We start from the raw sequence: 12,524 nt of genomic DNA, 5'->3' as shown, positions 1-12,524 counted from the left end.
GTGAAGAGGACATAAGGAGGTTGCAGACTGATATAGATAGGTTGAGTGAGTGGACAAAAATCTGGCAGATGGAGTATAATGTGGGAAAAGGTGAAGTGTTCACTTTGGCAGGAAGAATAAAAAAGCAGAGTATTACTTAAAAGGAGAACGACTGCAGAACTCTGAAGTGCAGAGGGATCTAGGTGTTCTAATGCATGAGTCACAAAAATTTAGTATGCGGGTACAGCAATTAATAAAGAAGGCTAATGGAATGCTATCCTTTACTATGAGAGGAATTGAAAATGAAAGTAAGGATGTTATGCTTCAGTTATACAGGGCATTGTTGAGACCACATCTTGAATTCTGTGTGCAGTTTTATTCTCCTTATTTAGGGAAGGATGTGGATGTGTTGGAGGCGGTTCAGAGGAAGTTTATTAGATTGATACCTGGAATGAGCGGGTTGTCTTATGAGGAATGGTGGGACAGACTGGGCTTGTTTTCACTGGAGTTTAGAAGAGTGAGGGGAGACTTGATTGAAGTATATAAGATCCTGAATGGTCTTGACAAGGTGGATGTGGAGAGGATGTTTCCTCTTGTGGGTGAGTCCAGAATTAGGAGGCACTGTTTTAAAATTAAGGATCAACATTTTAGGACAGAGATGTGGAGAAATGTTTTCTCTCAGAGGGTTGTGTGACTTGAGAAATGTCTGCCTCAGAAGGTGGTGGAGGCGGGGTCGTTAAATATTTTTAAGGTGGGGGTAGATAGATTCTTGTTAGGCAAGGGAATCAAAGGTTATTGGGGGTAGATGGGAGTGTGGAATTCAATACACAAACAGATCAGCCATGATCTTACTGGATGGCAGAACAAGATTGATGGGCCGAATGGTCTACTTCTGCTCCTAATTCATATGTTCATATGTGGGCATCGTTGGCAAGGCCAGCATTTATTGCCTGTCCCAAATTACTCTCAAGTAGGCAGTGGTGGGTCTTCTTTTTGAACAGCTGCAGTCCATGTATTGCAGGTACGTCCACAATGGTGTTCGATAGGAATTCCAGGATTTTTACCCAATGATCATAAAGGAATGATGCTGTGGGATTAATTTCATCAGACCTCCGATGTCGGGTCGTATCAGGGGGACCCAGAAAAGCCTTCCAGGAGAGGCCTGCGCAGGTCTCGACGCCAGGAAGACTCTGCCGCATTTTATCGGTGGCAGCGAGGTCTCGGGGCAGCCCCCCGCCATTCGTCGGCAGAGCCTTAATCGACATTTGTTAATGATATTTAGATAAATGAATAAAAATGTACCTGGTAGTGACAGCTGTCCCACGCCAATATTCTAGCTGGTTGCCGGAAGTCCCGCGCCTTCAGATCCATTTGGAGATCTGAGGCGTAACACTGGTGTGGAGGGGGAGGGGTGAAATGTTCAGGGTGGGTGGGGGAGTGGTGAAATCTCCTTCTATTGGCTGAGGGGCCTACTTTCTCAAATCCTTTCTTAATCTTAAAGACCTCTCTCAGGTTACCCCTCAATCTGAAATAAAAACAGGAAATGCTGGAAATACTCAGCAGGTCTGACAGCATCTGTGGAGAGAGAAGCAGAGTTAATGTTTCGGGTCAGTGACCTTTCAAAAGGTTAACTCTGCCTCTCTCTCCACAGATGCTGCCAAACCTGCTGAGTATTTCCAGCATTTCTTGTTTTTATTTCAGATTTCCAGACTCTGCAGTATCTTGCTTTTATTAGCCCTCAATCTTCTCTTTTCTAGGAAAAAGAGCACCAGCTTGTTGAGATAGTCTTTCCTGGTAATAAATGTAGACCAGGTTTTTTTCAAAAGGAAGCCATGAAGAGTACTGAGGAAGCTGGATTGGCAAAAGTGTCACATGGCTTGGGTTAGGCTTTGAGCAGAAACCCTGAAAAGTGACAAATGCTCCTTTGATTGGACAAGCCCAATAGTAACAGGGAGCACCTGGATGGGCATAAAACAAGCTTTCTGGTTGTCAGTCAGTGTGTGTGTGCTTTTACCTTCTGGAAGGAGATAAAAGTCAAGTGCTACTGAAGTATCAAAAAAGGACAGAAAAAGGAGAGAATTCTAAGGGACAACAGACGACTACACCCCAGCTCACTTTCTAGCAATTCCCTAAAAGATTCTGTGAAGTCCACTGTGTCGATTTGTCTTGTTTCCTGTCTTTGAGAAAGGCCTGCTAAATTACGATTCAACGCCGCCTGAAGCGAACTATTCTGGAAGATTCTAGTGACCTGTCTCCAGGTGCTCGGAGGTTAGACTGTTTTCCAGTTTGGTGCATCTGCTATTTTTTTTCAGGGGTGGGCAAGTGACCTGCCAGGGTGTGGGGTTTTTTGCCTGTAATAGAGCTCTGATCTAAAAATCTTTTTTTTTTTATTTTTTCGGTTAACCAATGGGCTGAATTTTATCAGCCCCTCGATGCTGCGTGTTGCAGCGTGGAGGCCAGTAAAATTCTACGGGGAGAAGCCCGCCTTGGCTCACAATGTCGCGAAGGGCCCGCCGCATATTACCCACGGCGGGGGGACCTCGGTGCAGCCCCGCCCACCGCATGGCAGCGGGCCCTTCATCTCCATATGTAAATTAACATTAATGATATACAAATTTATTTACCTGTAGGCGGTGGCCATCCCACGCCGATTTTACAGCCTCCGTTCAGCCTTTGCGTGCCTTCGGAACACCGCACAGTGTTCGGAGGTGAGAACCTGGTGGGGAGGGGGGGAGGAATAAAATTTTCAGGGCGGGATTAGATGTAAGGATGGTGGGAAGGGGCTGACGAGCAAAAGATCAAAGGTTTGGGTGGACTATACAGGTAGATGAGAAATCAATTGTTGGTCATTTCCAGAAATGAAATAACCATTGTGGGGGGGGGGGGGGGGTTCCATCATTTAATTTTATATTTAATAAAAATTACAACTGATGCCCATTTAAAAATTAAAATTAATTGTAAGGGCTTAAATCCCTTTAAAAATGGCAGTGTGCCTGCGCGGTGGCACCAGATGCCGTTGCCGGGGACATGGAGGCTGCCCCTCCACGTCATTGGGGGCAGCCACTCCGCCCTCAGTATTTAAATGAGCCCTCGTGTGAAATATTGCAGGAGATCCTCGACGGCCCTTACGGGCCGGAAGGCCGCCAAGTTGAAAGCACGCCACCGAGGAACGCTGCGCCCGATTAAAATTCAGCCCATATGTGTGTGTGTGAGTGTGAAGGGACTAAGGTAAAAAAGGGTCTTTAAAATTTGGTTAAGGTGAAAAGGTGACTTTTAAAAATTTAATGTTGGAACTTTAAAAATTGAATCTTTGTGTTTATGTTTTACCTTATTGCTACTTAAGACTTATTCTAAAATAAACTGTTAATTTTGTTGTTCAGTAAAGAAACCTGGTTAGTGTGATCTATTCTGGGGAAAATAATGTATCTGATTGACTGTTTCAGTAAGTGGGAAAATTTCATAAATATGTTGTGAACTGTGGAGAAGTGGGACTGAATTAACAGTGCACTACTCCCACCTTGGTCGTAACATCTGGTACCATCCTCGGAGCTCTTTTTTATGTTTTCTCCTGTGTCTCCTTTTATAATAATGCTCTTAAAAGTCTGCTTTTCTCGTCCATAGTATTCAATGTTTTGCAAACCTTGGACCTGTTTTGAACTTTGCAAGTGGATGGGTTTTGAGTGGGTTAAAATTGGACCGTTTGTCTCCGCTGTGGCTTGTTCTAATACCGACAATGGCAGTGTTGGAAAGGGAGTTGCTATGCTGAATGCCTAGGATTAGAGGATATCACCAAACATGCAGATGTGCTTATATCCCATAAAGGGCCAATAATCCAGGAAATATAAAAGTTGGTTTGACACTGATAAACAACAGTTATTGTATAATACAGCAGAATGTTTTAGGGAATCATTACACCAATCACAATGAAAATCAAATTGTGACAATTGTCCTTTGCCAATGGTCAGATGATTAATTCATTCTGGAGCAACTGCTCATTCTAAAGATACTGTTTTGCTGTCACTTTCAACGTGAAGTGGTTTTGGGTCCATTGCAACATGAAATGTAACAATTTTTCTCTAGAGCGTTATTTTGCATGAAGCTACTCCGAGAGGTCTTGTCATGTCTTTTCAAGCTTGTATCAGCTACATCGTTTATTTCCAGTGTGATGCAAAGCTACATTTTAAAATTCTTCAGGGATTCATTAAGTCATCCAGGAACGTCTGAAACTTTGTACAGAATGCTGTTAATTAAGTGGTTTTCAAGCTTCACTGCTGAGCATGCAGGTCACAGTTTCCAAAATACAACTTTGGGGCTAAAGTAGGCGATTATTTTATTTTAAACACACCGAGTTTTTAGCTCCCCCCTGGTGAATCCTTGTTCACCACTTTCCAATTATAAGGCAAAGAAAGCAGCACAAACAGGCTTTCTTAGGTTTAAAGAAGAAAAGTTGAAATTTATTAAACTTAAACTTAAACTCTAATTCGGTTAATGCCTACAGATACATGACGTGCCCATGCTAGCATGCATACGCGATACACACATACAGAGACAGAAAAAAGCAGAAGAAAAATAAAGTGCAAAGGTATGAGGCAATATCTGAAGAGTTTTTGTTACGGTTCTACGAGCTCACTGTAGACTCCTTGATTGTAGGTAGATCTTGCATTTCATTGGGGCCCAGTATTCTTCTTAAACCTTGTTCGCTGTAGGAGACTTTTCTCTCTTGGTGTTCATGTGTCTTCAGTGGATTCAGAGGCTTGTGAGAAAGAGATGAGAGCAGACAGGCTAGAGATCTCAGTCCAGGAGCAAAAAGCCTTTCTGAGTTCAAACTGTTTGTACAAATTCAAAAATCTCAGGTTGCCCAGCAGGTTAGTCATGTGACTAGCTAGTTTGACAATATCTGTTTGTGTATTCAGGGCTATCTTAGCAGTCAACGTCTGGTAATCAAAAGTCCATTGTGAATTGAATATGTCAGGGAATGGTCCTTTATCCTTTCCAAGCACTGTCTGTCAATATGCAAATGTCTTTCCAGCCAAAATTTGGCAAATACCTTTGAAGCAAATCTTTTCTTCACTTCAACAACAGTTTGAAATTTAATGTCCATGTGGTGAAATTAATATGCATCATACTTGACAGGTGGGGGCATGCATGACAGATGCCCAGTTTTGAGACAGAACTTTGTCTCCACAAGGACGGTGCGGTGGTCACTCGTACCAATACTGTCATGGACAGATGCATCTGCAACAGGCAGATTGGTGAGGATGAGGTCAAGTAGGTTTTTTCCTCTTGTTGGTTCCCTCGACACCTGCCACAGACCCAGTCTGGCAGCTGTGTTCTTTAGGACTCGGCCAGCTGGGTCAGTAGTGGTGCTACCAAGTCACTCTTGGTGATGGACATTGAAGTCCCCCACCCAGAGTACATTCTCCGCCCTTGCTATCTCAGTGCTTCTTCCAATTGGTGTTCAACATGGAAAGCACTGATTCATCAGCTGTGGGGGGAAGGGGGATGGTAATCAGCAGGAGATTTCCTTGCCCATGTTTTACCTGATGACATGAGGCTTCATGAGGTCCAGAGTCGATGTTGAAGACTCCCAGGGCAACTCCCTCCCGACTGTATACCACTGTGCCACCATCTCTGGTGGGTCTGTCCTGTCAGTGGGTGAGGACTTACCCAGGGATGGTGATGTTGGTGTCTGGAACATTGTCTGCAAGGTATGATTCCATGAGTAGGACTATGTCAGGCTATTGCTTGACTAGTCTGTGGGACAGCTCTCCCAATTTTAGCACAAGCCCCCAGATATTAGTAAGGAGGAGCTTGCAGGGTCAGTAGAGCTGGGTTTGTCATTGTCATTTCTAGTGCCTAGTCGATGCCAGGTGGTCCGGGCAGTTTCATTCCTTTTCTTAGGCTTTGTAGCAGGTTCATACAACTGACTGGCTTTCTAGGCCATTTTAGAGGGCAGTTAAGAGTCAACCACATTGCTGTGGGTCTGGAGTCACATGTAGGCCAGACCAGGTAAGGACAGCAGATTTCCTTCTCTAAAACTCATTGGTGAACCAGATGGTTTTGATACAACAATTGACAATGGTTTCATGGTCATCACTAGACTAGCTTTTAATTCCAGATTTATTAATTAAATTCAAATTCCACCATCTGCCATGGTATGATTCAAATCCATGTCCCAGATCATAAGCCTGGGGTGCTGGGTTGCTGGGCTTGTGACATTACCACTATGCCACCACCTCCCCTTAAACAAATTGTGGTTGCTATTGATATGTGAGTATTCATGGCAGCCATTTTATGCAGAGCAAGGTGATAAATGACCAGTTAATCTCTTTTGTCCTGTTGGTTGAGGGACGAATGTTGACCAGGACATTGGGACAACTCCCAGTTCTTCTCCAAATCGTGCCTTGTGATCTTTAATGTCCATCTTAGCCATTCGGGCCTATTCTGGCAGCTGAAGTGGATATATAATGAGTTACACTCCATAGCATTATGAATAATTTCATTCTTGTGGGACTGATAGATAAACCAATCATAGTTAGACTAGCAGGAAACAACATTCAAGCCATTATGTGAAAGAACTAGTAATTATATAGCATCTTTCAGGGTCATTGGGACATCATGAAACACTTCACTATAATATTTTTTGATGTGTAGTCCCTTGCAGTAGCCAAATTACACGCAGCAACGTCTCACAAATAGCGATGAGATAAATGAGTTAATTTGTTTTTAGTGATGTTCGTTGAGGAATAAATGCTTGGCAGGACACCAGAGAAAATTCCCCTGCTCCTCTTCATATAGTCCATGGGATCTTTCAGATCCACTTGGACACGCAGACAGTCCTCGTTTTAACATCTTGTCCAAACAATAGCACCTATGACAATGTTGCACTCCCCAAGTTCTGCATTGAATTGCCATCCTAGGTTATGTGCTGAATTCCTGGAGTGTGGCCTGAATCTCCAACCTTCTGACTCATGGAAAGTGTTATCTACTTGCACAATAACCCCACTTGCTGGGTGGAAACAAGGAGAGCGGGCAGTTAACAATGAGTGGGCCTCAACCATTTCAGAAATTTTGTGATGTTAACCTGAGGGGCCTTAGCAGGAGGAAGTCCCATAAATGCATGCAATTTTTTTTATTCATTCATGGAATGTGGTTCTAATCAAGGTCAGAATATGTTAACAACATAAGAAATGGAAGCAGGAATAGGCCATTCGGCCCCTTGAGCCTGTTCCATCATTCAACAAGATCATACTGATCTGACTGTGGTCTTAACCCAACTTTTCTTCCTGTCCCCATAACCCTTGACTCCCTTGTACATCAAAGGTCTATCTAATTCAGCCTTGAATATATTCAATGACCCAGTCTCCACTGCTCTCTGTGAAAGAGAGTTCCAAAGATTAACAACCCTCAGAGAGGAAATTCCTCCTCATCTCTGTCTTATTCTGAAACTGCGCCCCCTCGTTCTAGATTGCCCCATGAGGGGAAGCATCATCTCAGCATCTACCCTGTCAAGCCCCCTTAGAATCTTATATGTTTCAATAAGATCACCCCTTATTCTTCAAAACTCCAACCTGCTGAACCTTTCCTCATAAGACAACCTCTTTATCCCAGTAACCAATCTAGTAAACCTTCTCTGAACTGCTTCCAATGCACGTATATCCTTCCTTAAGCAAGGAGACCAAAACTGTACACGGTACTGTAGGTGTGGTCTCACAAATACCCTGTACAGTTCTGGAAAGACTTTCCTACCTTTGTACTCCATCCCCTTTTCAATAAACATCAACATTCCATTTGCCTTCCTAAACACAATTTCCCTTTCATAAAACCATGTTGACTTGCCTGATTGCATTAGGATTTTCTAAATGTCCTGCTACTACTTCCTTGATAATGGATTCTAGCATTTTCCCAATGACAGACGTTAGGCTAACTGGCCTATAGTTTCCTGCTTTCTGTCTCTCCAATGTAACTTTAACCGTGGCCCAAGCAGAGAATCTTACTCGATAGGGTACATGTGTGTAAGACAGGATTTGATTTACCTGTGATGCCCCTTCCAACATAAAGAATCACCACATGAGTGGATAATTCACCTCATCAGGAGTCAGCACCTTCAGGGCAGGAGGGGAGAAAATTAAAGCAAAGAAAGAAAAGGAGTAAGGACATGGTCATCAGTGGCAATTGTTTGCAATTCTTGGACTTCTGGTCAATGATTCAAGAGCTCCTTCATTCCTCAGACAGTTAAATGTAACATATGACACACTGATGTGGGTTTGGTACAGTTACAGTTAGGTTAAGATTTTCCTACAAGTCAAAAGCATTAGTTTTTCTCATTTGTTCGTGGGAAGTGGGCATTGCTGGCAAAGCCAGCATTTGTTTCCCATCCCTAGTTGTTCTTGAAGTGACAGTGAGCTGCCTTCTTGAACCGTTATAGTCCAGGTGTTGTAGATACACCTACTGTGCTGTTCGGGAGTGAGTTTCAGATTTTTGACTCAGTGACAGTGCCGATAGTTACAAGTCAGGATGGCTTGGAGGGGAACTTGCAGGTGGTGGTGTTTCTATGCGTCAGCTGTTCTCGATCTTATAGGTGGTAGAGGTTGTGTGAGTTGGAGGTGCTGTCGAAGGAGCCTTGGTGAGTTGCTGCAATGCATCTTGTGGATGGTACACACTGCTGCCACTGTGCACTGGTGGTGGAGGGAGTGAATGTTTAAGATTCTGGATGGGGTGCCAATCAATGAACAGCCACTAACTCCGACGTTTTGTGAGACTTATGCAGATTTAAAATCCTTTATACAAGTCAAACTTCCAGTAGCTTTGTGGTACAGAACATGACTGGGGTTCCAGTCATTCCCAGGGAGAGGTGATGTAAGTATTGTGCACAATGCCTGATTAAGACTTTAACTGCCATTCATTTGGGTCATTCTATTCCAATGGATACAGGCCACAGCATTAAAGTACTCTCACATTTGATGCTAATTAAATATAAATTACATTTTAAAGCAAAGCTCCCACTACTTTGCTTATATATGTGGAAAAAATACATAGCTTTCAATTATTTCCAGTTTTCTCCACACCATTTCACTTGAATCATAAAACTGTACTCACCAGTAATTCGACATATGGTATTGAAATGTTTCAGGTCAGATGTCAGTCCTGGTAAGTGTAACACAACAGAACTGCAACAGAATTGACATTGAATATCATGGAGATCAATAAAACACGATTTGGGGGAGATATCTGATGGATGCAGCTCGAACAGACAAGAAGGAGATAGCCATCAGACATTAAAAGAGAATTGGATCAGACTGGAAAGAAGTCAGTTCTGATTGGCTGAACACTGTGCCTTCAAAAATGATTCCTGGCAAGCAGTGACAGGCTTTACACTTGTCAGTACAATCAGACCCAATGGAGGATATCCTCAGGAGATACTCCAGCATGTCATTAGATCAGTACATTCAGTGCCTCAACTGTAACAATACAGCAATTTTGCCTGATTAAAAATGGATATAGCAACTTTCACAAACTTGGGACATCCCAAAAAGCTTTACAACCAACGAAGAACCTTTTATTGTGTACGGCCATCGGCAGGGTGGGTGTTTTAGAATCAGCACAAGAATTCAAACATTGTGTGGGGCAGGCATCTGATCTCAGGTGATGAGTTGGATATCGTGGTGGTTGGGGGCGGGGTTAATTGGACATCAGGGGAGTGTGATCAGGGGAGTGTGATCATGGGGGTGTGATCAGGGGAGTGTGATCAGGGGAGTGTGATCATGGGGGTGTGAACAGGGGAGTGTGATCAGGGGAGTGTGATCAGGGGAGTGTGATCATGGGGGTGTGATCAGGGGGGTGTGATCAGGAGGGTGTGATCAGGAGGGTGTGATCAGGGGAGTGTGATCAGGGGAGTGTGATCAGGGGAGTGTGATCAGGAGGGTGTGATCAGGAGGGTGTGATCAGGGGAGTGTGATCATGGGGGTGTGATCAGGGGAGTGTGATCATGAGGGTGTGATCAGGGGGGTGTGATCATGGGGGTGTGATCAGGGGGGTGTGATCAGGATGGTGTGATCAGGGGAGTGTGATCAGGGGAGTGTGATCAGGAGGGTGTGATCAGGGGAGTGTGATCAGGGGAGTGTGATCAGGGGAGTGTGATCAGGCGGGTGTGATCAGGAGGGTGTGATCAGGGGAGTGTGATCATGGGGGTGTGATCAGGGGAGTGTGATCATGAGGGTGTGATCAGGGGAGTGTGATCATGGGGGTGTGATCAGGGGGGTGTGATCAGGATGGTGTGATCAGGGGAGTGTGATCAGGGGAGTGTGATCATGGGGGTGTGATCAGGGGAGTGTGATCAGGGGAGTGTGATCAGGGGAGTGTGATCAGGGGGGTGTGATCAGAGGGGGTGTGATCAGGAGGGTGTGATCAGGGAGGTGTGATCAGGGGAGTGTGATCAGGGAGGTGTGATCAGGGGGTGTGATCATGGGGGTGTGATCAGGGGAGTGTGATCAGGAGGGTGTGATCAGGGAGGTGTGATCAGGGGGTGTGATCAGGGGGGTGTGATCAGGGGAGTGTGATCAGGGGAGTGTGATCAGGGGAGTGTGATCAGGGGGGTGTGATCAGAGGGGGTGTGATCAGGAGGGTGTGATCAGGGAGGTGTGATCAGGGGAGTGTGATCAGGGAGGTGTGATCAGGGGGTGTGATCATGGGGGTGTGATCAGGGGAGTGTGATCAGGAGGGTGTGATCAGGGGAGTGTGATCAGGGGAGTGTGATCATGGGGGTGTGATCAGGGGAGTGTGATCAGGAGGGTGTGATCAGGATGGTGTGATCAGGGGAGTGTGATCAGGGGAGTGTGATCATGGGGGTGTGATCAGGGGAGTGTGATCAGGAGGGTGTGATCAGGGGAGTGTGATCAGGGGAGTGTGATCATGGGGGTGTGATCAGGGGAGTGTGATCAGGAGGGTGTGATCAGGATGGTGTGATCAGGGGAGTGTGATCAGGGGAGTGTGATCATGGGGGTGTGATCAGGGGAGTGTGATCAGAAGGGTGTGATCAGGAGGGTGTGATCAGGGGAGTGTGATCATGGGGATGTGATCAGGGGAGTGTGATCAGGGGAGTGTGATCAGGGGAGTGTGATCAGAGAGGGTGTGATCAGGAGGGTGTGATCAGGGAGGTGTGATCAGGGGAGTGTGATCAGGGAGGTGTGATCAGGGGGTGTGATCGGGGGATGTGATCATGGGGGTGTGATCAGGGGAGTGTGATCAGGGGAGTGTGATCAGGGGAGTGTGATCAGGGGGGTGTGATCAGAGGGGGTGTGATCAGGAGGGTGTGATCAGGGAGGTGTGATCAGGGGAGTGTGATCAGGGAGGTGTGATCAGGGGGTGTGATCAGGGGGATGTGATCATGGGGGTGTGATCAGGGGGATGTGATCACGGGGGTGTGATCAGGGGAGTGTGATCAGGGAGGTTTGATCACGAGGGTCTGATTACGGGGATCTGATCACGGGGGTGGTGGGATGTGATCGAGTGGCAGTGAGGCTGTTGGACCTGCGTAAACACTCATGCCCCTCTTGTCCCACAAACAGTACAATGAAGGCTTACCTCATGCATCTGGCACCCTCGCCTCCATTTATCTGCCGGGATTACTAGTCGCCACCCCTTAAAAATAAAAATGGACTCAAAATATAGACACATAGTCTCCTGAAAAGATGTTATTCCCCCACCCACAGACCTCAATCCACCTCTTGAGATCAGATTGCATGTTTGCCCATTCATCCACCTCCACCCAAACTACCTCTGTTCAAATAGGAATTGAGCAGGTTCCAAGCAGGTTGAGTTTGAGAATAATAAATGTTTACTTTCCCACCCTCCCACCACCCTCCCCCCCACACCTCCCCTGTCCTTAGCAGTTCACATTGCCCCCAAAATTGCTAGACCCCATTTGGATTACTACGATCTGTTTCGAACACTGCAGCTCAGGATGGATTTATTGGGCTTAGAGAGGGTACAGTGCGGATTCACAAGAATTATATCAACTTTTAAAGGATTAAATTATGAGAACAGGTTGCACACGTTAAGCTTCCATTCCCTGGAATATAGAAATTTAAGAGGTGATTTTATTGAAATGTTGAAGATGATTGAAGGATTTGACAGGGTCGATAAAGTGCGACTATTTCCTTTAGTGCAGAGAGGCCAAAACAAAGGGTCATAACATAAAATTAGAGCTAAGACATCAAGGTGTGCACAAAGGGTAGTGGAAATCTGGAACTCTCTCCCCCAAAGAGCTCTAGAGGCTAGGGGGGTCCATTGAAAATTTCAAAACTGAGTCATATAGTCATTATTTAATTTTTTTTTAGAGATACAGCACTGAAACAGGCCCTTCCGGCCACCGAGTTCGTGCCGACCAACAACCACCCATTTATACTAACACTATCGTAATCCCATATTCCCTACCACCTACCTACACTAGGGGCAATTTACAATGGCCAATTTACCTACCAACCTGCAAGTCTTTGGCTGTGGGAGGAAACCGGAGCACCCGGCGAAAACCCACACGGTAACAG

This window comes from Heterodontus francisci, chromosome 12 (assembly GCF_036365525.1).
Source record: "Heterodontus francisci isolate sHetFra1 chromosome 12, sHetFra1.hap1, whole genome shotgun sequence".
In the NCBI taxonomy this organism is placed as follows: Eukaryota; Metazoa; Chordata; class Chondrichthyes; order Heterodontiformes; family Heterodontidae; genus Heterodontus; species Heterodontus francisci.
Note: the sequence above shows the minus strand (reverse complement) of the source record.